Below are 23,633 nucleotides of genomic sequence, written 5' to 3'. Positions count from 1 at the left end.
TCGCCACCTTGCTATCGCCACCAGCGTTGCTCCTAGCATTGCTGCCGGGAAAAGACACGGGAACAGCCAGGCACACGTTTCTTCCCAAGAAAGCAGCAGGGCCACTCACTCTGGGGGCCCCAGGTGATGCCTGCCTCCTGATGGCGGGAGTCTGAGGCGGGGGAGGCTGCGGCAGAATTCCTGCCATTCGCACCCCAGCCCTCCAATACCTGAAGTCAAACAACATCTGCGTCATGCTCATGACAGCGGAGGTAGAATGTGCCGATGCTCAAGGGTGGGCAAGCACGTCACAGAGAGAGGGGAATGGGGGTCTCCCCAAAGGGCGCCTGGCCGGCAACGCGGCCGCCCGACAGCTATGACGCCCATCTGTGAGGCCCACCCTGCCCCTCCTAGGACCCTCAACCCCGCCTCCAGAAAAGTCCAGCAGCCTAGTCACCTGGGGGTGGGGGCGGGGAGGGAACACGGAGGAGAAATGGCAGATCCGGAGACATTAAGCTTCTACGAATGTTTTATTGGGATCACAGCTCGACAGTGGGGCCCTTTTGTAGTCACTGAGGCCACCGTCCTCCATCCCTGTCTCTCAGGACCACTTCTAAGGACCAGCCCAAGGATGGGTCCTCTGTCCACACTGGGAGGCTGGTGGACACAGGTTCTCTCTCCTTGAAGCCATTTGGGAGCATGAGATACACAATCAGCAGAACTGCCTGGCTTGGGTTCTAGCTCTGCCATTTCCTCCCGTGTGGCTTTCACCAGCGCCTCAGCCTTGCTCATCCCGGGGCCTCGCCTACCGCTGCGCAGTCTGAGTCCTGCACTAAAGGCGCCAGCCCAGGAGGCAGGCATCCAACCCACACCACCTCACCCAACCCGATGCCCTGGCCTGGCCCCCCAGAGGGAATTAGCATGGATCTGCCCCGGTGGCCAGCCTGATACTCAATTCCTCCACTTTGAGACGGCGATAATAATCCCCAGATCTCCACAGAGTTATTATGAGGATTAATGACAACGGTGCAAAGTGTTTACCAGCGTGTGGCATATATGAAGGCGCTCAGCGATCACTGTCACGAAAATTACGGTAACTCCCGATGCTGACGATGCTGTGGAGGAGCAGGAGGGTGGGGATGAACCTTATAGCCTTGCTCCATGCGCTGCCTCCTAAGAAACCAGAGCAAACCTAAACGCTGCCTTGTGGGGCTGCAGTGAGGATTAAATGAGATCATGGACAAGAGCTGCTTAGCCTCATCGGAAGGGCTCGGAAACATCAACAATGATCGTTACAGACTCGCACAGCCTTTGGTCTGAATTCTGCATCCTGGAGCTCACGCAAGTGTAATCTTAGCACAATGCCCAGCACGGAAGAAGGGCTCAGACGTGGTCGGCCACTATTATTACATAACTTGCATACCCTCTGGCCTGAATTCTGCACCCTGGAGGTTCACATAAGTGTGATCACCGCTTGGTAAGGTTGTGCCAAGGATTCAGAGTTAATCCGTTGAGAGGGCTGGTGCCAGGACCCCACAGGGTCAGCGCCAGCCCCCTTTCCCCTCCTCCTTGCAGAAGTTCAGCCCAGGCCTTCTTTTCCTGTTGGTCGCCCTCCACACCCAGTCTGTCAACATGCTTCCAAAATGGAGCTCCCACTTTTTCCTCAATTTTCAATCATTACAATCTTACTACTTGAACTTTAAAATGTTCCTTTAAAAACAATTTCTAACCTAACCAAATAAGCGTGGTACCCAAAACAGAACATGAATGTCAGCCCGGTTGGCCCAGGTGGATGGAGCCCCGATGATGTCTGGACACCCAACCTTGACTGGCCCGAGCCCCACATCTGCTTTGCTGGCAGGCAGGCACACCTCGTCTCCAGAGCACAGTGACAACTGAAATTCATCTTCTTCACCCTGTCAAACCTAGACTGTTCATGTGCACTTGCACAGCTATCCCTTGGGCTGCATGGCCTTGGGAATGTCACTGCACCTCTCCAGCCTCAACTTCCATCATCTCCAAGATAACCAGGGCCATTTCTGACTCCTATCACTAAGGGGCGGGTTTCTAGGGTACCATTTCTAGGAGGCTGTGACGAGGTGTAAAACTTTACATCCATGGCACTATAGGAGATCTCTCTTAGGCAGGTCAGCCTACTGATTGTATACAGTTGTCCCTCGGTCTCCACCGGGGACTGGTTCCATAACCCACCATGGATACCAAAATTAGTGGACATTTCAGTCCCAGAGCCAGCCCTCTGAATCTGTAGGTTCCGCATCCATAATTCAACCAATGTAGACGGAAGAGACAGTACACGATCCATGGTTGGTGAATCCATGGATGCAGAACTGCAGATATGGAAGGCCTACTGTGCTCTTTATAAGCTGGACAGACACCCATCCCGGCCCGGTGCTCCCCACTTTGGACACAAGAAATGTGTCTTCCTCCAAGTGCTGCAAAGATGCAGAATGTCCTTTTTCCAGACTCACCCCAGATCCACCAGCAAGAGGAGGGCAGAGGCGGTACAGACGCAACAAATGACTTCAGCCCCTCCTCTCTCCACCAGTCCCCCCAGACTACCCTCACATAGTAGGTCATGTACATGAACTGGGTGCCACACTCTCAAATCCCTTTTGCCCTCCTTCCAAAGGGAAAGCCTCACCACACCCCTTCTGCATCAAATGCCAAAGCTCCTTCTGCTTTGACGGTGGCTGACGTACTAACTCCGACTCCACGCACACAGCTGTATCCCTTCCAGTCCGTTTCCACATCTCTCCACGACGATTTTCACAGACGCCCTGGCCCCTGCTTGAGTCTGGGCAGCCCAGGAAGATGACAAAGTGCTTGGCCAAGTACTTTGCTGAGAGGCCTCAGGCACGGCCCAACCTGGCAGTCAGCTACCTTCCAGAACAGGAAAAGCTAGCCTGGCATGCCTTGTCCTGACAAAAGAAAGTGGCCGTCACCTTGACCCAGACTGGGCTCCATACTGGCTCACAAAACAGCTGCTTAGTCATGCTTTCGGGAAGTTTCTTGGAAACGGAGTCCAAGCTCAGCAGACTACAGTTTCTAGATTTCACTTTTTTCCCAACTTCTGAAAAAGCTGGGACAGCTTTTGCCCGCTTCTTGTCTGCAGGAGCCTGGCTCTCCCTTTAAAGGGCCTTAAATTGACCGATGATGATGGATGACCGGTTCCCAAGTGCCCAGGAAGGTCAGTCCCGAGGATGAGACGGGATAGCCTCATTTCCAGCAGCCTGTGCTCTCTGGCCAGCTCCACTCCCATCCCTGCCCCAGTTCTCTTGGTCCTGGTTGGGCCGCCCCTGCTGCCCGGGATCCTAACAGAACAGAGGGGCCAGGAGAGCTGCCGCCCTGCTTCCTTCCACCCCGAGGACTCCCGGCCACGCTGCCTGGCCAGAGCCACAGCTCGCCATGTGCTTGCTCTTCCCGCTCTGGGCAAATCTGCAAGAGCCCTTTCGATGCTCTTCTCAGGTTGTGAAGCTGCCCAGCCCCCTGACCTGGTTCGAGCAGGTGGATGCCGCCCTCTCACTCCCCCAGGTTATGTGCCTTCTAGCTCCATTTTTCTGCAGAAGTCCTCCCAAACCGGAACGCAGACCTGCGGGTTTCCTCTGCAGACACGCTCGTTTCTGTAAAGGCCTCATGCGTCCCTTTGCTCCTTCATCGTGAGCATTCCCAGGTGAGGTTAAAGGTCCCCCAGAGTCTCCACCGAGGCCAGTGGGGCTCCCCTGGCCCCCCAAAAAAGAAGCACCTGGAAGTGTTTTTAAAATTCCAGTGCCAGGGAGTTCCTGTGGTGGCTCAGAGGACCACAACAGGACCGGTATCCATGAGATTGCGGCCTCGCTCAGTGGGTTAAGGATCCGGTGTTGCCATGAGCTATGGCGTAGGTCGCAGATGCATCATGGATCCCGAGTTGCTGTGGCTGTGGTGTAAGCTTAGAAGCTGCAGCTCTGATTCGACCCCTAGCCTGGGAACCTCCATATGCCGCAGGCGTAGCCCTAAGAAACAAACAAACAAACAAAAAACAAAAAAAGAAAGAAAGAAAATAAGGAGAAGAAGAAAAAAACCCATGCCGGCCCCAACCCCACAGATTCTGGATGGGCTTCTCTGAGGTGGGGTCCAGGCCTCAAAATCAACAGCTCTCTGGGTGACTCCAACAGGCAGCCAGAGCTGGGAGCCACAGGCTGGGACTAGACCACACGCTCGGACACTGGTGCAAAATGGGATCGCTGGGGCACACAGAGCCTCCACTGGGTGGGAAAGGGCGGGTCCGGAGTCTTTGTTCCCCAGCAAGGTCCCCAGGTGACACTGGTAACAACTATAATCTGAGAACCAGCAGACTGTCTGGAAAATAGGACATCAGACACCATTTAAAAATGGGACTTGGCCAACTGGGCTTTTTCCTTGGAAACTCTCAGGCTGCTTCCCTGTGGTTAAAACCACCCAAACAGAATCATCACACTACGCTGGCTATAAACTGAGCCAGCCGGTCAAGAGGCATCTGTGAGGGCAAAGTAATACCATTGCTGAAGGAAAAAACAGCGCACACGCTCCCATTTTCTGCAGCCAAACCTGTACAGACCTGTCTGCCCATCCCGGAAAGAAACTGCCATCCCACCTGTCTTGTGTGTGCGCATGTGTCGACTGTGCCAGACTTTCCAGAGAGATGCTTCTCCCTCTTGGTCACCTGCTGAGTTTCCTCCTGGCATGCATGTTGTTACAGCCAAGCATGGGCTCCCAAATGTTACTCACTCTGGCATATACCACCAGGGCTACTCTTTATTTGATTTTTTAAAAATTAAATCTACTCTCTTAAAAAAAATTAACTCGGGGAGTTTCCTTGTAATACAGCGGATTAAGGATCCGGGTTGCAACTCAGGTGGCTCCTACAGCTCGGGTTTGATCCCTGGGAGCTTCTGCATGTCACAGGTGCAGCCAAAAAGAAAAAAAAAAAAAATGAACTCGATATCAATGCCATAAATGGACACCATTATCTGTGCCAGAGAGAAATTGCCACAGGAAAAGTCTAATTGAAACCAAACAATGTTATTAAGTCTAGCAGACCCTATTGCCTGCAAAAGCGTGGGATCCTGAGGCTTGTTTCCTCACGGTCCAGTCCTTTGCTTTTTAAAAAGGGGGACGGCGTTCAGACCTTCTCCTGGGGGCCACTGAAGGTTGGGAGGGGCCCCCAGAAGACAGCTTCTGTGTGACGGGATTTAAGGTCATTAATACCACATCTCGGCACCCCCGAAAATTGTCTGGGGTGCCCCTTCTGTACTTTGTCCTGAGCCAAGTTTTCTAGAAAGGGCAGCCATACTGAGAAGAGAAAGACACCAGGATTGTCGGCCCCATAATGGCAAGAGGACAAATCCCATCCACCTGTAGAGCCGCCCACCGCCCCACTCGAGGCTGCTGAGTCCCCAGCGTCAGCCTTTTGCAGGGAGCTGGGGGCCTCCACCTCCTTGGAGATGTTAAGGATGGAACACACAGCACGTCCCGGACACGTGTCTGCTCTCCTCATAGAAAAACGAAGGTGCAACTGAAAAAGCTGGAGACCAAACAGCTCCTCATCCCTCTCCCAACGGGACGGAAGAAAGGACCGTTTACTGCTGCCTCCCCTAGAAGATACCAGAACAGTCAGCATCTGATGCTTCCTGTTTACAGACAAATGAAAACACACATGAGCTTTTAAAACTTTCTGAACAGAAGCTGAGCTTCAGGGCAGGCCTGGGTGGCCTTGACCAGCCTTCTCCCCTTTAGAAGATGACCTGGCCCAGCCATTGCCTGTAAGCCTGATTGATTGCTGGCTGCTACCAGCAGACTCAAAAGCCCCCCCTGACAGCCACGTTCCAGATCTACCCCTACCCTTCAGACCCTCAGGATCCCCCCAAGACAGGTTTCAACTTCACTCAGCACGAAAGGCTATCGAAAGTAAAAGGCACCCAAGTTTGGCTGCGGGTTGGGTGTGCCGAGGGCCAGCGACTCATCTGAAATGGCATGAAAGGCTTAACCATTCATCTGAGGTCCCCCAGCCTTGCTTGCTGGTTACCATGGCACCCACGTGGTCCCAACCCAGATTCCTATTCTCAGGCCCTTTCAGGCAGAGGCCTGGCTGGGCCACCCCAATACCACATTGGGGCCCTTCCCCCTGACCAGGGGACGAGGAAGGAGGACCAGGAAATCTGACTGTGACAGACTTAAAAAGACTTAAATCAGGCAGCAGCAGCAGCCACAGGCTCAACAAAACAGAGAAAGAAGGCAGCAAATTATCTGGGTTTTGCTATTCAACTCATGGATTTCAGGGTTTCTAATTTGAGGAGAAATTGGAGTTTCATTAACTAGAAGTATCTCTTATGCGCACCCCCCCCCCATCTTATTAAACAGAACTGAAAGCAAACAAAAGCATCATGTCGTCTCCTTCCAGTCAGATCTGGGTGGTTAGATATGCGCCATCCCCTCAGGCAAAACATAAACCACCACCCCTGGGCCTCAATCTCTTGCTGAGAATAAGATCTGCTCATGCTGCAGTTCCTGAAGGAGACATGGGCCTATCCTAGGAGCAAAAGGCCAGGCAGGACCCTGGCCCATAAAGTCCCAACAAGCCAGAGCCTGGGGCTCCTCTCGGGCCACTGGGCAGAGCCCAGAAGGTTCCAGAAGCATTACCTATCTGCCCACCAAAGACCCAGCCATAAATCAGGCTTACAGGCAATGGCATACCATCCCCCAAAGGATACATCTTTCCAAACTCTTCCCTCTGGGCTCCCGGGGCAAGACAGGGAAACAAAATTTTACCCACCACAGCAGGCAATTATGAGCCCACCTTCAACAGTAAGACAGGTCTAGGCTTTGGAGAGGTTGTCTGCCTGGTCGGCGCAGACAGCTCCAGGAAAACTGAACTGACTGTAGCCCTGCCATCAACTCAGGTTCCACGGAGACGGCATGATCAGCGAAGCAATGAACCCTCTGTGAGACCTGGCCCTGTTGTTCTGAAGTCACAGTGATTAAAATACCCACTTGGCAGTCATGTGTTACCTGGTGGAAGCAGTCTCACTGGACATCGTCACGGGATTTCAGAGCTGGAAGGGGCCTTAGAAATGATCGGCAAGCCTCCCTCTCGTGGCCCATCTCTACTCTGAGGGCAGAGGAGGGGGCTGTGACCCAGGGAGACCGTGGAACCAGGCCCAAGTCATCCTTGGGGTGGACACCAGGCCCCGCGTCCTCCAACTGCTGCTCCAGGCTGCACCTCACCCACTCTGTGCGAGGTGTGTTAACTGCGGTCTCCTGCGTTAGAGACACAGACCCAGGCATACGGTCACACAAACACATATATAGACTGCGTCTCTTTTCTTCTTTTTGGCTGCACCTGTGGCATGCAGAAGTTCCCCGGCCAGGGATCGAACTCACACCACAGCAGCGACCCAAGCTGCTGCAGGGACAACACTGGATGCTTAACCCACTGAGCCACCAGGAGACTCCTTGACTGCTTTTCTGCCAATGAGACACTGGACAAGGCCAGGGGAGAGAGAGAAGCGGCGGGGGGACGCTGGGGGAGGAAGAGGACAGGATCCTGATGACACCTCGCCCCTCTACCTCTAAGTTGCACATTCTTTTCAAAAGCTCAGAAGCTTCAGTTCTGCTGAGACCAAGTTTCTAGCAGACACCTTCTCCCAAATCAACTTCGGCTTTTCTAGCTTCTTTCCCTGCCCAACAGATAAAGGAGGCAGCCAGAAAACAACCCTGGGCCTCCCCTGGCTTGGAGACAACCCACGCCTCCTCCACACACCTGGGCCTCTGCCCAGAGGAAGCCCCCACTCCCCGCCAGCCACCTGCTTACCCACGGCGCCCACCTCGGTCCTGTTCTGCCTGGTAGCTCCTTCTCTCTGTCTCTCCTGCCGCCACCTCCGTGCTGAGCCTGGGCAGGATCACCTGGGGCACCTGCTTGTGGGCTGGGCTCAGGGACACTGCCAGGGCCGCCTCCCAGGAGAGGGAGCCACCCAGCAGGACACTGAGTCAGCGGCCAGGGTCCAAAACCGGCTTCCTGGACGACTCGGAAGGGCCGCCACCCACAGGCGCTCTCGGGGGCGTTTCCATTACGAGGATATCAGAGAGGGAACAGCTCCATCAGGATTTATTTTATCCCATTGGTTTTTAAGCAGCGCCCATGCCAGAAATGTCCTTCCTGCTCTGGATTGCTCTTAAATGTAAATTAAAAGACCTGTTCCTTCATGTCTCCAGAATCCAATGTACTGGTCCCTGAACAGGCCCCTAGGAAAATATTAACCCTGTAGAGTCGAGGCGGGCCCTGCTTGTTCCCACTGGTTCTTTGTCCTCCTGCCCCTTCCCCTGCCCCCCACCCCCGACCCCGCTGTCAAAGAGACGATGGGAAAAGGAGTGAGGTTTCCAGTCCACAGAGACCCGTGAGCATTTCCAGGTCTCTGCTCCAAACCTGGCAGACATCAAAGACCAACACAAATGAAGGGGACAAAAACCAAGCTTCCCCGAGAGCCCCAAGTTTCTCCCCAGCCAGGCAGAGGAGGAGGTGGTGACAGCACAAATGGGACCCTCAGGTGCCTCCAAAGTCAAGGGAGTAAACTCAACAGACAAACATCTTGGCTGAAGCCGGGGCCTGTTTTGGTTTTGAACTGTCCCAGCAGCCAGAAGTCTTCCACCCTGCCACCAAATATAACCGATGCAACTCAGGATGCTCTGAAAAAATCACACTATTTCCTATTCAGTGTCCCGCCCTCTCCACTGTACCCCGTAATTACACAGAGTCTAGGGTTGGAATGTTTTATGATGCTGCTTTCTAAGTGCATGGCAACACAGAAGGAAGGGTTATTTAAATCTGACTTGAAGGGGGAAAAAAATCAGCATTGTTAACAGGGCAAATTAAGAACACATTTCTCTGGGGTTTAGGTAATTCGAGGTCACTTGCAAATAAACAAGACAAAAATTGAATCATCCGTGCATGTGGGCCACAGGCTCTACCATCTCAGGGTCGGACAAGCCAGAAGCTGATCGCTAATGTCTGTGACTTGGAAAATCCTTAAGGAATTCAAGTGCATGACTTCCTGTCGGACTGTCCAAGAGCTTTTCTTGGTCCCTGAGGCACCCCCTGTTCTGAAAAGCATACAAAACGGTCAAGGACAAGGATTCTAAGATCTGAAAGAGGAAGCTCCAGTCCCAGTGTCCCCATTCATGGACCGTGTGACCTTGGGCACATCACTTAACTTCCCACAGCACCAATTTATTTATAAAATGGACAGGACAGGATAAGAGTCCCTTTTACTTCATAGGTTTTCATGAGGATTAAAGATCGGAGTTGCCACGTGCATCGCACACAGCAGATGCTCAATGTGCGCCGCGATCAGAACGAGGGAGGAACACACGCTGCTTTGGGAAAGGTTCGTAAGGCCCAGGGCCAAGGTTTTCTATGAAGTGGCATCTATAAAGCAAGACAAGACCCCCTGGCCCCTGCACATGGAGTATATTTTCCAGCGAAGAGAAAGGCAGGGTTGGGGATGCCCAGGACTACGTGTACAGTATCATTTAATGAGCACCCACCACGTGCCAGGAAGTTAATCATGTTTTCACAAATCGGCATCTTCCTGCAAAGCAAGTACTGGTGGTCCCATTTTTCAGGTGGGGAACTCAGGCTCCAAACGTGTCCCACCTCCTCCTGATTCCAGGCCAGTCTCAGTGCAGCTGTGACCACTGGGGATTCACACCCAGGTCCTCCGGGCATGAAGACACGGTGCCTTGACTTCTGCAGCCTTTTGTTCAGCTCATGACTTTCTCCCTGCAAACAGCACATGTGGCATTCCTCACTGAATGTTCTAGAGCTGTGGGAGGTCACAGGAGTGTTAGAAACTCAGCCCAAGGGAGGGGAAGTGGCTTGTCCAAGGTCACATGATGGGTTGGAGGCAGGGCTGGTATGCGTTCGGCTTCAGGTCCACTGACTCTGGAGAAGGATCTGGCTGATGGATGCCAGATGGTTCCTAGGGGACTAAGCCAGTACAGGGAACAAGCAGGAAGAGCTCTGAGCAGATCTCAGAGCAAGACAAAGGTGAGCCAAGCAGACTAATAGGAAAGCGAAGCTGGGCCACTCATGTCAGGCTGGCTGTCTTCAGCTTAGTGCACCTATGAACCATGCCCTCCAGATCACCAGTCTTTAAAATTACCTTCCTAGATGCTCGGTGAATTTCTCTTTTGAAGCCACCCACTCCTGGCTATCATTCGCAATGAGTCTCTCCTCTCCTCCCAACGACAATGCATCTGCAAGTCTGGACCGTCTGTCTCCAGCACAGGAGTTTCATCAAGTGGCCGACCCCTGTGAATAATTAAAGAGTGATCCCCCAGCCTCAGGGAGGCCTCTGGAGAGAAGGGTGGCTTGTTAAATCAGGTGGGTGGGGAGAGGCACTGCCAACAGCTTCACAACTGCTTCCTCAACAGATGGCGAGCAGAGCGTGTTGGGAACGCAGCCCACAGAGCAGCCTGCCCAGGGGAAAAACAAGGCAGGAGCCAGGGGCCCCCGTCCAGCAGGCCGGTTCTCCCAGCACCGGAGCCCATACCCGCTCCTCCTACAAAGACCTGAGCGACGCTGGGCAAACCCACCCCTGCCGGCGTGGAGCTGTTTTCTCATCTCCAGGATGACCACTTTCTTAAGCTGGAGGGAAACACCAACTAGACAGCAAACTTAGCCAAAGTACTAGACTTTGGGGGGGACAGGGAAGAGTTCCATAAAGGAAGAAACACTAGCTCCCCCTTTATCCTTTGAATGCCAAGTTAGCAGTGAGGGGGGTACCCTTCCCAGCGGGTTCCCGCACCAGCAGATGATGGGTGCTCTGTGCATCTGTGTGTATCTACACCTAGAGGTGCAAATACGTACGCATATGCTTTTAAAAAATAGGACTATACCAGATATAGCGTTCTGCATCTGATTGTTTTACACTTAATATATCATGAAACTTTCCAAGACAATTCATTTTACACTTATATACAATTTCACAATTGATTCACTCTTTCTGTTAAACACAGCTGTCGCTGAACTTTGACTTCTGTTCACAAGGCTGCATTGAACAGCCCGATGCATATACTTGTATGTGTACAGGCCATGGCTTCTACCAGTGTCAGAGTCCCAGGATGTGGACTGAGGAATCCCCCAAAATGTTCGGTTTTAATAAGCACTGGCGAAGCGCTATCCGAAAAGGCAATACCAATTTACACATCTCAAAGAGTTGTATGCGGCTCCCTGGACCACAAGAAAGAGACTCCGGGGCCAGCAGAAAGACCCCTTGGCCTCTGCTGCCCACTTGCCACTATCCCCATCCTACCCTTGCAGCCAGCGCCACTCTGTCTCATCTTCTTTATTGGCTTTCCATGGAAGATTTCACTAGGGAAAGAAAGGAAGGTTGCTCTGCCTGAAATGTTTGAAAATCACCTAAAAGATATTGCTAACTGCTAACACTGATGCAGCATTTACTACATGCTGAATGCTTTACAAAGAAAATCTCATTTCATGCTTCAGTAGCCCCATTTCACAGATGAGGAAACTGAGGCTTAGAAAGGTGATTTTTCTAAGGTCCCTCCAGGGTGCTGTTAAGAGATGGAGCCTGGACAGACTTAGGCGACCGGATTCTGGAGTCCGCACACTTGCTCAGCACATGTACTACCTTTCAGAGAAGGCACTAAACACACAGACTCACACCGACTCACCAAGACAAAGTGCTTCCAGAGCTAGGTCTCCTGGTCTCTTTTGTTTGTTTGTTTTTGCCTTTTAGGGCCACAAGTGTGGCATATGGAGGTTCCCAGGCTAGGGGTGGAACTGGAGCTGCAGCTGCTGGCCTACACCGCAGCCACAGCAATGCACGATCCCAGCCACATCTGCGACCTATACTACAGCTCGGGGCAACGCCAGATCCTTAACCCACTGAGTGGGGCTGGGGATCGAACCCGAATCCTCATGGATACGAGTCAAGTTTGTTTCTGCTGAGCCACAGTGGGAACTCCCTCCCCGTCTCTTCGAACCAACTTTATTTGACAACAAAAGTGACTTGTCTGTCACCTTTCAGCCCAGACTGGTGAACCCAGGAAACACTGTCCCTTTGAGAAGGTGCCTGTGTACCTCCTCTTTTTCCTGAGGACCCTGCCACCTCCCAGCCCCCTGCTCCCCACTCAAACCCAAAGGCCGGCAGCAGCAGCATTGCTGACTCTTCGGGGCCTCCTCCTGGGCAGGTCTGCCCTCTCCGTTTCCTGGCTGCACACCCTGGAGGAGGAGGAAGTAATGAGACCTGGGACAGAAGACCTGCTCAACAGGAGAGAGAAGCAGCAGAAGGGAGCCAAGGCCCCGCTGCCCCCAATTCACTGGCCTCTGCCCTTAGCGCCTACTTCCCTCCTCGATGTCTATACTGGGGCCCGGCCACCTTCCGAACCAGAGAGAAAGGAAAGGCGGGCCAGGACTTTGCACCTGCGGGTGGCAGACCCAGCCTGCTCACCAGGAATTTCAGCCCAAAGGGGTAGGTGTTGGGGATGCAGAAAAAGGAAAACGAACCGAAAGGGAGAGAGAAAAGGGAAAGAGAAAAAAAGGAGGAAGAGGCAGATGGAGCAGGAAAGGGAAAGTGAGGGGGATCGTATCAAAAACACAAGTGGCCTGGCCTTGAACCCCTGAAACAGCACCCCTGCCTCAGTCCCATCTGCATAAGACAAAGAAAAGCAGAAGCGCAGACCCTGGCCCCTCACAGGGACGTTGCGTAATCAAAAGAAAAGGAACTTTTCTGCTTGGAGAGAAGCTTGCAGTTGATTTCCCACCCGCACACTTCTGCAGTCCCGCAGACGCCAGCGGGGACCCACGCTCCCAGACAGCTGCCCGGGAGACCTCTGGGGAATCAGGGCCTCAGCCAGGCAGCGCTGCCTCCAGGGAAGCGCAGGGAGAGGGGCACAGGGCAGCCAGCTGTGAGGAGACCAGAGCCACGCAGGGCTGCTCTGCTTTGAGGGTGTCCGTGTTGGTCTGGGGACGCATGACAGGTCAGGGAGGCTGATGCAATGGCACCTCTTACAGCACATTTTGATGAATGTCAGTTCCTGGAAGCCGGAAGAATTCTTGCAGCATCGCTGGTCATGGCAAAAGACTGGAAACACCCTGAATGTTGATCCAGAGGGACTGTCAAACAGATCAAATAATGGCACATCCGTACAGACGGAGTATTATGCAGCCATGAAAAAGAATAAGAGAGCCAATCCTCCAGACCAAGTAAGTTAAAAAAAAAAAAAAAAAAAAAAGGGAGTTACCATCATGGCACAGCAGAAAGGAATCCGACTAGGAACCATGAGGTTGTGGGTTCGATCCCTGGCTTCGCTCCGTGGGTTAAGGAACTAGAGTTGCCATGAGCTGTGGTGTAGGTTGTAGACACGGCTTGGATTTGGCATTGCTGTGGCTGTGGTAGGCCGGCGGCTGATTTGACCTCTAGCCTGGGAACCTCCATATGCCATTAGGTACAGCCCTAGAAAAGACAAAACAGACATAAAACAAACAAAAAAAAAAACAAAAAAACAAAAAAAACATAAAGAACACACTCATTTGAGCAAAAGGGACGAGGAAAACAGCACATGGAATGATTCCGCCCAAGGCACTGGCAATTCTCTATTTCTCCACCTCAGTTTATCATTCTCTTAGACTGTACGTGCATTTTGTACCTGCTTTTGGATGTAGGCTATTTCACATTTAAAAACTTTAAAGGCAGGACCATGTATGTACATATCTGGGTGCATACGCACAGATCTCTTAAAACTTCAAAATGAATGCCTCTGGGAGGGGAAACTGGGAGTGGGGTGGGGGGGCCGTCAGGCGGGGCCCCAGGAAGGTTGTCTTTCACTCTATCCTTTTACAGCTTTTCATAATCTTTCACCACATGCATGAATTGCCTATCTAAAAACAAAGACACAAAACCCCAGAGCAGCCACTGGCAATTCTCCAGGGCGTTTCGGCATCACAGATCGGGAAAGTACCCAAGGGGCCAGTTTCCCCATTTTACAGCTGAAGAAGCTGTAGCTCAGAAGCTCAGAGCTCCCGTCCACGGTGGCGCAGCGCGTGAGCGGCAGGCTCAGGAAGCCACGCTGTCCCCAGGTGCGGGCCAGTGTTCTCCAGCACTGCTCTCTCAACCAGGGGCTCGCAGGCTGCTCCAGCCCAAGGACCACCTGCAGGAGGCCTGGTCACACCCTCCTGCATCCCTTCCCCCACCCCTGTCGCAGATGGGGCAGGAAGAACGAGGAAATGGGAGTGATGGGCATGGCCAAGGTTGAAGCTCCTGGCTCTGGAGCCTCCTGACCCCGTGTCCCCTGGGCTGCTGCCTCCAGCCTGTAGGCACACAGACGGGCAGGCTTCAGGGCTCCCATCTCCCCTGCTGACACTCCAGGCACTGCCTGCTGCACGGCCACTACTGTGTCCTCAGCAGGCACCCTCCTGGAAAACTGCCTCCCAGCAAAGCCACCAGGGGAGTTCCACATTCCGGCCACTTTGCTGTCATGACCACATCTGGGAGGAAAAGCACTTACCCTGATGTCTTTACGCCAGCAAACAGCACCAGACCGACCAGTTCAACAGCCTTAGATTCCCAGACCAAGCCGGGGTGGGCACCAGGAGCCAAACCAGACGCGGGTCGTAAAATGCTGCCCTTGTCAGTGTGTTTACATTGAAGAAAATCTCAAGGGCTGTGCAGAAGAATCGTAAAACCTCAGAGCCAGGGGAGTTAGAAAAACTGGATGGTTTTCCCCTGCAGTAAAAATGCACCATGCCTGCTTCATTTATTGAAGGCCAGAAACAACTCCATCCAAATTTTAATACTTCCTTATTTAATAAATGCTAACAAACTTCAGTTCACATGTCCTAACAGTACCCACCGTGAGCCAGGCACCCTGGGAGCACAGAAGGTAACTAGAACAGCTAACAAAATAAAAAAAATTATAATAATAAATAAATAAATGCTTTATCACTAAAAAAAAAGAACAGCTAACATCCAGTGAACATTTACATGAGAGCCTAACACATACCAGGCACACACTAAGCTCTTTGCACACCGCTCTTTGACTGGCCCTCACAGCAATTCTAGGGGAGTCTGTCCTTATCCCATTTTACAGAGGAAGAGGTGAAGGCTTTAGGGGTAAGTAACTTGTCCAAGGTCACAGAGCTAGCCACCGGCAAACTGCGGTTTGTCAGGCTTCAAAGCCCATTCTCCACCCATCAGTGGAGATACAGGAGCTCTCCCTCAAGCAAGTAGCCATGAGGGTGTGGGTTCGATCCCTGGCCTTACTCAGTGGGTCGGGGATCCAGCGTTGCCCTGAGCTGTGGTGTAGGTCACAGATGGGGTTCAGATGCCACACTGCTGTGGCGGTGGTGTAGGCCGGAGCTGTAGTTCTGATTTGACCCGTTGCCTGGGAACCTCCATATGCCAGGGGGTGCAGCCATAAAAAGAAAAAAAGAAAAAAAAAATGAAAGAAAGAAAGTGGGGGGTGGGGGAAGGCGGGCCTGGGCTTCCTCTAAATCTACTTAAGAGGCCAATCGGGTCTGTTAACCTCCCGCTCCCTCCCTGACTCCAGAGAGGGAGAATTTCCCCAGGAGAAGGGACGGTTCAAGGTTCAAATCAAGCACCACCTCCTCTGAGAAGCAGTCCCTGATGACAGGTACCCCACACAATTCAGGTGCCATCCCCATCACACTGCAGTCAGGAACTACGCATCTACTGGTCAATTTCTCCCAGGAGCAGGGCTTCTTAGGTGATGTCCTTGTGTGGCCCCAATTTGTGCTACAAGGCCTGGTATGTTTATCAAATAAGTGAGAAGGGTCAGTATTGTTATTATCACCCTCTGGAATCTGTGAACAGGGACGAACCCTCAGGGTGAGGGAGGGGCGGCCGCTTCCCACTGAGGCCCCAAACATGGGACTAACCAACACCATCAATCAGGACACCCCCAATCTCCCTGCCTCGTCTGCTTCCAGCATGTGCTCCCCGCCCCCAAAGACTAACTCCCCCCCAGGAAGCAAAGTCCACCTCATGTGTACAAGGTACTGAGGAGGCAGCCGAGACACAGCCCCTGACCCCCACCCCCCACCCCGAGGAGCTCCGAGGGGGCTGCATGAAGGAACTAGCACTTCCCATATCTCATCCTTTCAAGCATCTATTTTCTTGGATGGATTATTGTGAGACACACTGTCTTAGCACAGAGGATGTGCATATAATCTCCATGTGAAAATACCTACATTAGGAACCCGTCATCAGTATTTCTTCCCCGGCAGGTAGGCAAGGGAAAGTCTGAAGGCCCGGAAATGGGCCAGGCCAAGACAGCAAGGAAAGGGCAGGAGAGAAGTTTCCAGCATTCACAGGGTAGGGGGTCACAGGAACAAAGGCAGGGCAAGTCTCAAAGACGCGGTGCTCAGGGCCCAGCACATTCCTTGTTGGGGAAAGATAGGACCGGAAAGAGGAAACAGATGACAGGGGCCATCAGTGAGACCAGTGGAATTCCGGACACTCCGGGGTGGGGAGCCTTGTCTGCGAGAAACAGTGAGGTGCCCAGGGAGGTCCTGGTTCTATGTGGCTGTGCCCTAAGATTCCAGGGGTACGGACGGAGCCAACAGGAGGCTCCATGGGCCGGCAGCGCCACGTTGAAGAGGTGGGACTCTGTCTTGCAGATGTGAGGGGTGGCCCCCCACCAAATGCTAAGGAAGCAACTGTCCCCCGTCTGTCTGTCTGGTTAACAACAAAAGGCCACTTGATCTGGAAACGTTTGGGGAGCTCTGTAGCTGTCAGGCCCAGGGCTTGGACAGCCCTAGGCAAAGGGCTGCCAATGATGCTGGCCTCAGCAGAAGCACGGATCTGCTCTGGGCACAGGTGGACGCCCTTAAGGTCCAGATGCACAAGCCCTTGGAGGGGGAGCTTGTCCCCAGCAGGCAGGGCCAGCCTCCGGGAGCAGCCACCAGCAGTAAACACAGGGGGCTGATGTCGGGGGAGGTGCACAGGGAGAGGTAAGCAGCTTCGCCGGCCCCCACTCAGGTCTGCAGCCTTCAGTTTCCACTGGGGACCCCAAGCGGCTAAGCCACTTGCCCTGAACAGGGCCAGGAGGCAAGGAGATGCCTTGGGCTGGCGCTGGCCAGGCGGGCCAGAGCTTGGGAGGAGCAGCCCACCTCCTCTGCCACGACCTCCTCACTGTAAAAGCGGGACTCTGAGGGAGGCGTGCACTCAGGGGTCAGGGAAGCAGCCTGGGCAGCTGGGCTGCATACGACTCACCTGCCACAGAGGCCTCAGCCAGACTCATGGGAACGCTGAGGCTGACCCACTGGGGTTGTTCCCAACAGAGGCCAGGGGGTCCGCCCTTGTACCCCATCTCTGGATGGGGTGGTACCCTGAGAGAGGACGCTCCCTTCGGCTGAAGGCAATTCCCGGGGAGGGTCTGGGCTGTTGGCAGCCGTCACTCACGCCCCGTGGATGTGGGGTGAGCTTTATAGGGGGTTTGGGCAGCCCGGCACGAGCTTTGCTGCTGCAGCTCAACCTTTTCGAATGGTTCTCTCAAGCAGAATTCCGCCTAAACCAGATCATGCCAATGACCTCAGAATGAAATGACACGGAAACTCATGGGGGAAAGGCACTTGTCTGTTATTTTTATGTCACTCACAACTGAGCTGATAGGATCTAACGTTCTCTTTCCTGGTTTGAGATTTTTTTTAAGAAGGCATAATTTTACTTCAAAGGCCCCCACAACGAGCGGCTCTGTGAATCTTCCATGTATCCCTCATCATTCTCAAGCTCCTAGTTCCCACATGTGGAAAGAAAATCTTCTGTTTGGATCTGCAGCCTCCGGCCACATCGACTGAGCAGAAATCTGCATGAAGCTGGGGACAAGGTCTGGGTGATCAAATGGTTGAAACTTTACAGCCGGCACAAAAGTAAAGCATGGGAAATATCTGTCACATTTTAAAGTACAGGACAAACCATCCAAAACATTTTTATATTTATAACATAATTTTCCCCCCAATGCAGGAGAAATGCATATTTACTAAAAAAAAAAAAAAAAGGGAAAGGAAAAAAAAGCACTAAGAAAAATTAGGTTAATTATTATCCCATTTTTTAGGGAGAACCACCCACCATTAATAAGTATATGGAGGATTCCCTCGTGGTCTAGCAGTTAAGGATCCTGCATGGTCACTACTGTGGCACAGGTTTAATCCTGGGCGGAGGAACTTTCTGCATGCTGCCAGGAAGAAAAAAAAAAAAGACCAAGGGAGTTCCTGTCATGGTGCAGCAGAAACGAATTTGACTAGGATCCATGAGGATGCAGGTTTGATCCCTGGCCTTGTGCAGTGGGTCGGGGATCCAGCGTTGCCGTGAGCTGTGCTAGAAGTCGCAGACAAGGCTCAGATCTGGCAAGGCTGTGGTTATGGTGTAGGCCAGCAGCGGTAGCTCCGATTCGACCACCCTGGGAAGTTCCATATGCTGTGGGTGCGGCTGTAAAAAAGAAAAAAAAAAAAAAAAAAAAAAAAAAGGAGGAAAAAAAAGAGAAAAAAAAAAAGCCAAGTACATGCACAGCCTTCTCTTTCCTCAGAATATTTCATTCTTGATAATTAATTGAAGTCATACTGTTTAGCAATCTGTTTTTTTTTTTTCCTAATAATGGTATATTGTGAACACTTTAATTCCTCGCAGCAAGTCTTCCGTGTTTTCAAAGGCCAACAGATCTAAGTGTGCTCTGATTCCACTTACACAAGATACCAAGGTTGTGTGTTTAGGATGATGGATATTGAAGTTATTTGCAGTCCTTTATCAGTGTAAATAAAGCTGCAATTAACATCCTTGGGTCCAAATTATTTTTAAATCCTAATTGGTCTTTAACCCCAATTCCTAGTGTCTGTACTCACGTAGCTTTACTGAACTTGAGTCTCAGGGACCTAAATCACAGGTTCCTGGTGCCTGCAGCCCAGAGGGGCCAGCCCAGAAGGAAGTGCCCAGCCGGCTCTCGGCCTTGGACTCAGAGAGAGATGGACCTTCTCTTTGCTGGGGTTTGACAGCAGAACCCGCTCCTGCAAACCCAGGAGTGGGTGAGGGGCCAAACCACCACAGGCCAGGGTCTCCCCGCCTGTTCCTGCTTGTACACTGAGGAAGCCACCCAAAGGAATGAACCCTGGCTCTCCCCAGGTTTCCTTGGCATCCCAACTGACGTTTGCCCTGCTTCAAGGCCAAGCAGCATTAACACAGTTAGCTCTAGACCGTTCATTCAGATTCAAAAATTAAAATACCCAAGCTTCTGTTATCTCTTTACAGTTTTAGGGGAAAGTCTTTACCTGCCCCCCCATCGGAGTTCTTCTTTTTCATCGTCACCATCAATAATATTTACACTTTTTTTACTAAGCAGTTGACATGCATTGTCACACTGAACCCTCAAAACCATTCCAAGAGAACTTACTGACCCCATTTGATGGAGGTGAAAACTGAGGTGCAACATAAGGAATTCAATCCATGCATGCAGGTAGCATGACAGCACCCAGGACCCAAACCAAATCGGCTTTGGTGATAAAATCTACAGTTCTGATGAAGCAGCAGCTCACAAGGATGAGCTGGGGGTGGGCGGCGACATACCCAGCCTTGCATATGGCCTCGGTACATCACACTGCCAACCACCAGGGAGCCAGGCAGAAGGATGGTGGCTTCACGTTTCCCAACCACACCATCGTATGTACCAGACAGAGCATGCTTTCATTGGCTGAAACAGATACCCACGTGCTATGAACTCGACTTCAATTAGTCTGGCCCATGAGAGAGAGAATCAGTGTTGAAAGGGATCTCAGAGGAAATCAGCCAGTCTGAGTCCCTCAGTCACACAGATGAAGAAACTGAGGCTCGAGGATGCCAGATCACAAAGTCAGCAACGGCAGAGCCACGTCTCCAGCCTCCCAGTTCAGGGGTCCAAGAGATAACTCACAGCAGCCCGTTTAACACAAAACGTGTCAGAAGTCCATTAAAGACCCCAAGGAAAATATCTAGTTTAAGAAAAAACCTATTTAGACTGAAAATAAAACTGAGTGTCTAGGGGAGTTCCCTTCGTGGTTAACAAATCCGACTAGGAACCATGAGGTTGCGGGTTCCATCCCTGGCCTTGCTCAGTGGGTTAAGGATCCGGCGTTGCCATGAGCTGTGGTGTAGATTGCAGATGTGGCTCGGATCCCGCGTTGCTGTGGCTCTGGTGTAGGCCGGTGGCTACAGCTCCGATTCGACCCCTAGCCTGGGAACCTCCATATGCCACAGGAGTGGCCCTGGAAAAGGCAAAAAAAGAAAAAACAAAAAAACAAAAAAACAAAACTGAGTGTCTAATCTACAAGACACTCAGATCAAGGACTCACTCCAATATCGTGGTATATTTGACCAAAATAAAACAAAACAAAAAAAGCCAAGAGATATAATGTCCACAACAAAAGCTGATGAGGTGATGACAACGGTTTCAGTCCAAGCTTGTTTTGTAAACTCACATCAAGGATTATTACAACCATAATCACAGAAGCCTGGGATACACCCAGCATTATCCTGGTAGACACAAAAGAGGAAGACACACACGCACACACACACACAGATGGTTCTCACCCTTGACTAGTGGTGTTATAATGACTCCAATTTTCCCAAACTGGAAAATCACTCAACAGATCCTTCTGGGCTCTGACAGCCAAACTGTACTAGGCATTGGCAGTTTTCTTTATAACTTAACTTTGTTCTTTTTTTCATTCATTTGAATACTATGATTCTAGGCTACTCTATTTGGGGGAGGGGGCCACAGCCTTGGCACGCAGAAGTTCCAGGGCAAAGGATCGACCCGGGGCCACAGCAGAAACCCAAGCCACTTTAGTGACAACACTGGATCTTTAACCAGCTGCACCACCAGGGAACTGTCCATTCTATTTAGGTATTGAGGAAACATCAGTGAATTAAAGTTCTTTGGAACTTCTGTTCTAGAGACGGGAGATGGCAATCAACAGCTAAAACCACATCGAATGCGTCAGAGGGGAAAATGAAGTGGGGCAGGGGACCGACGGCCCCCAGGGTGGTCAGAGAAGACCTCACTCACTCCGGAGGGGGTAGGGCGCCCTTGGGCACCTGCGGGGAGAGCGTTCCAAGAGGGACAAAGGCTCCAGGGCCACACAAGATGTGCCCAGCGAGTTCAAGGAACAGGAAGGGGGCCAGCAGGGCTGGGGCAGAGTAAGGGATGCGGAGAAGAAGAGAAACTACGGCCTTGACTTTGGCTTTTACACCAAGTGGAACAAGAGGCACTGGAGGGTCTCGGCAGAGGGCTGATATGAGCCGACTTATATTTTTTAAAGGAACCTTTTGTTTTATTTTATTTTATTTTTGTCTTTTGGTCTTTTAGGGCCACACCCATGGCATATGGAGAGTCCCAGGAGAGGGGTCCAATAGGAACTACAGCCGCAGGCCGACACCACAGCCACAGCAACGCGGGATCCAAGCCATGTCTGCGACCCACACCACAGTTCACCGCAACGCCGGATCCTTAACCCACTCAGCGAGGCCAGGGATCAAACCCAGGTCCTCATGGATGCTAGTCAGGTTCGATGATCGCTGAGCCGCAATGGGAATTTCCAAAGGAAACCTTTAAAATGAACTCTTTCCCTGAACCTCTCAGCAAGAGGTTAATTACGGTGAGACCTACCCACACACGGCCCAAGGGCCCACACACCTTGAATTCCTTATGTTGCACCTCAGTCTTCTTCTCCGTCAAATGAGGTCAGTAATTGCTCTTGGAATGGTTTTGAGGGTTCAAAGTGACACTGCATGTCACCTGCTCAGTAAAAACTGTGAATGTTCCTGACGGTGATGATGAAAAAGGCAGAGAGGCCCCCATTCTCCGGACTCCTCTCTAGGAACACCCCCCCGCCACCCCCCACTGCCTGCATGGCCAGTGTCCTTCAGAGAATGTCGCCTCCCTGAGGCTCCCCAGGAGCCCAGCCCACCCCTAAGGCCAGCAGTTACCCCCACACATCAGGCCAGCGGCTGTGTGATACAGCTGCCCCTCCAGCAGCCAGTGGCCCTCCCACCCCGACTGGTAGGGGTCTCACGGCACCTGTGCCCGCAGAGGCCTTGGGGACCAGGGTTGCCATCCTCTCTCCTGTGCTTGCCGCTCGCATCCCACTGCAGCCCCTCCTCCTAAGCAGAACCCCCCATCCCGGGTACCCGGCAGGAGAAGCCGCAGCAGAAGTCTGGGGTGACCCCCTCTGAAGGGAAGCCTGAGGACAGGGTGATCGTTTGTGAGGGGGCAGAAGGGTCTGAGCAGGGAAAGCTGGGTGAGGGCCAGCGTGGCTCAGAGTGGCCATCTCTGTCACCTGCACTCAGAGACACCCTCTGACCTCGCCACACGTGCCTCGGGATGAGGAGAGGACAGAGCAGCGAGAGGTGGCTGAGGAGAGGTGGCCTCAGCTTTGGTGCCGCAGCTGGAGAGAAACCAGCCATCCTCCCCTCGCTGACACCGGCCCTGGGGAACTCAGGCCCGGGTGAGGAGGGGTCTGCTGTCCAGGAAAGAGGAGGGGACATCTGCCGAGCGCCTGCGGGGCCCGGTGTCTTAGGGCCTTGAGCTCATCCTCGTCATCCGAGCAACTGACTCCGTGATATTCTCGTCTCCCATGTGAGGAGATGGTTCCCTAAAGGTGAGGGGACCTGTCCAGGGTCAGAGTGACAACAGAGGCGGAACTTGGGTCTGCCTCTCCCAGGATTCTGCCACCCTCACATGCCCCTGATCTTCCTGGGAGAGAACCCCCACCCGTGCTGCCAACAGAGCCCCGGGACAGGGCAGAGGAAAGGCAGGGAGGTTGGCAGCCCTCCGTCTGGACCCTGAAGCCAGGGATGGGGTAAGAATCCAAACCCCCGGCTGGGGAGTCTCCCTAGAAGCCCAGCGCTACTTACTCTGACGCATGACAGTAACATAAGAGCAAACAACCACGACAACTGCCTTTATCAAGTGCCTCCTGTGGGCAAAGCTCTGTTCCACAAGCTTTACACACGTACTCATTTAATCCTCGCAGCAGCCCTCACAGCATCTCCTGATCGTCCCCCCTGTACGGATGGGGAAGCAGACACCCAGAAAAGTAAAGCAAGTTGCCCAAGGTTAGAAACAGTCCACGGCGCGGGCAGGATTCAAACCCAGGCTGTCTGACCCCAGAGGCCACAGTCCCCACTCCTGAGCTGAATGGCCTTGTCCACTGATCCCATTATTGCTCCAAGAAGGTCGTGAGGTTCATTTTGCACTGATCACAGTACCCCTCATTAATTCCTCAGCACTTGCTATGTGCCCAGCCCTGGACAAGGCCCTGAAGCTTCTGGATAAAGAGGTCATACACAGTCTTTGTCCTTAAAGAGACAGGAAATCCTTCCTGGGAAGCCAAAGATCGCTAGTCCCCCACCTTGGAGAACAAGAGGTGGCCCCAAGGATGTGGCAATGGGGGGGTGCGGCTTTCTGGGAGGGGTGGGTGGGGAGGGGAAGGCAGAGGGGTGTCCTGGTGACACTTTTCACTGCCAGATTGGCACCTCTCCACGGTTGACTGTGCTGTGACACAGAAAACGCCAAGGCATAGGCTCTGTAACCAGTCAGACTCCTATAAGAAT

General features: G+C 52.5%; 1 protein-coding gene across 8 annotated transcripts in view; it reads right to left on the bottom strand.

The window, feature by feature from the left end:
* The window catches only part of KSR1 (kinase suppressor of ras 1), a 208,612-nt gene that overhangs the window by 108,758 nt on the left and 76,221 nt on the right, over positions 1 to 23,633 (bottom strand). For 2 of the 8 annotated variants that reach the window (XM_013981182.2, XM_021067471.1), the window contains exon 1: positions 7,839 to 8,335. The exons of the other annotated variants lie outside the window; for them this stretch is intronic. The gene's annotated coding sequence lies outside the window, so the exon portion shown is untranslated. Of the gene's footprint in view, positions 1 to 7,838; positions 8,336 to 23,633 lie in introns of those variants that run through there. 8 annotated transcript variants of the gene reach the window in all.

The sequence above is a fragment of the Sus scrofa genome, chromosome 12 (genome assembly GCF_000003025.6).
Source record: "Sus scrofa isolate TJ Tabasco breed Duroc chromosome 12, Sscrofa11.1, whole genome shotgun sequence".
Classification (NCBI taxonomy): Eukaryota; Metazoa; Chordata; class Mammalia; order Artiodactyla; family Suidae; genus Sus; species Sus scrofa.
This window is presented reverse-complemented; position numbering and strand designations above follow the sequence as displayed.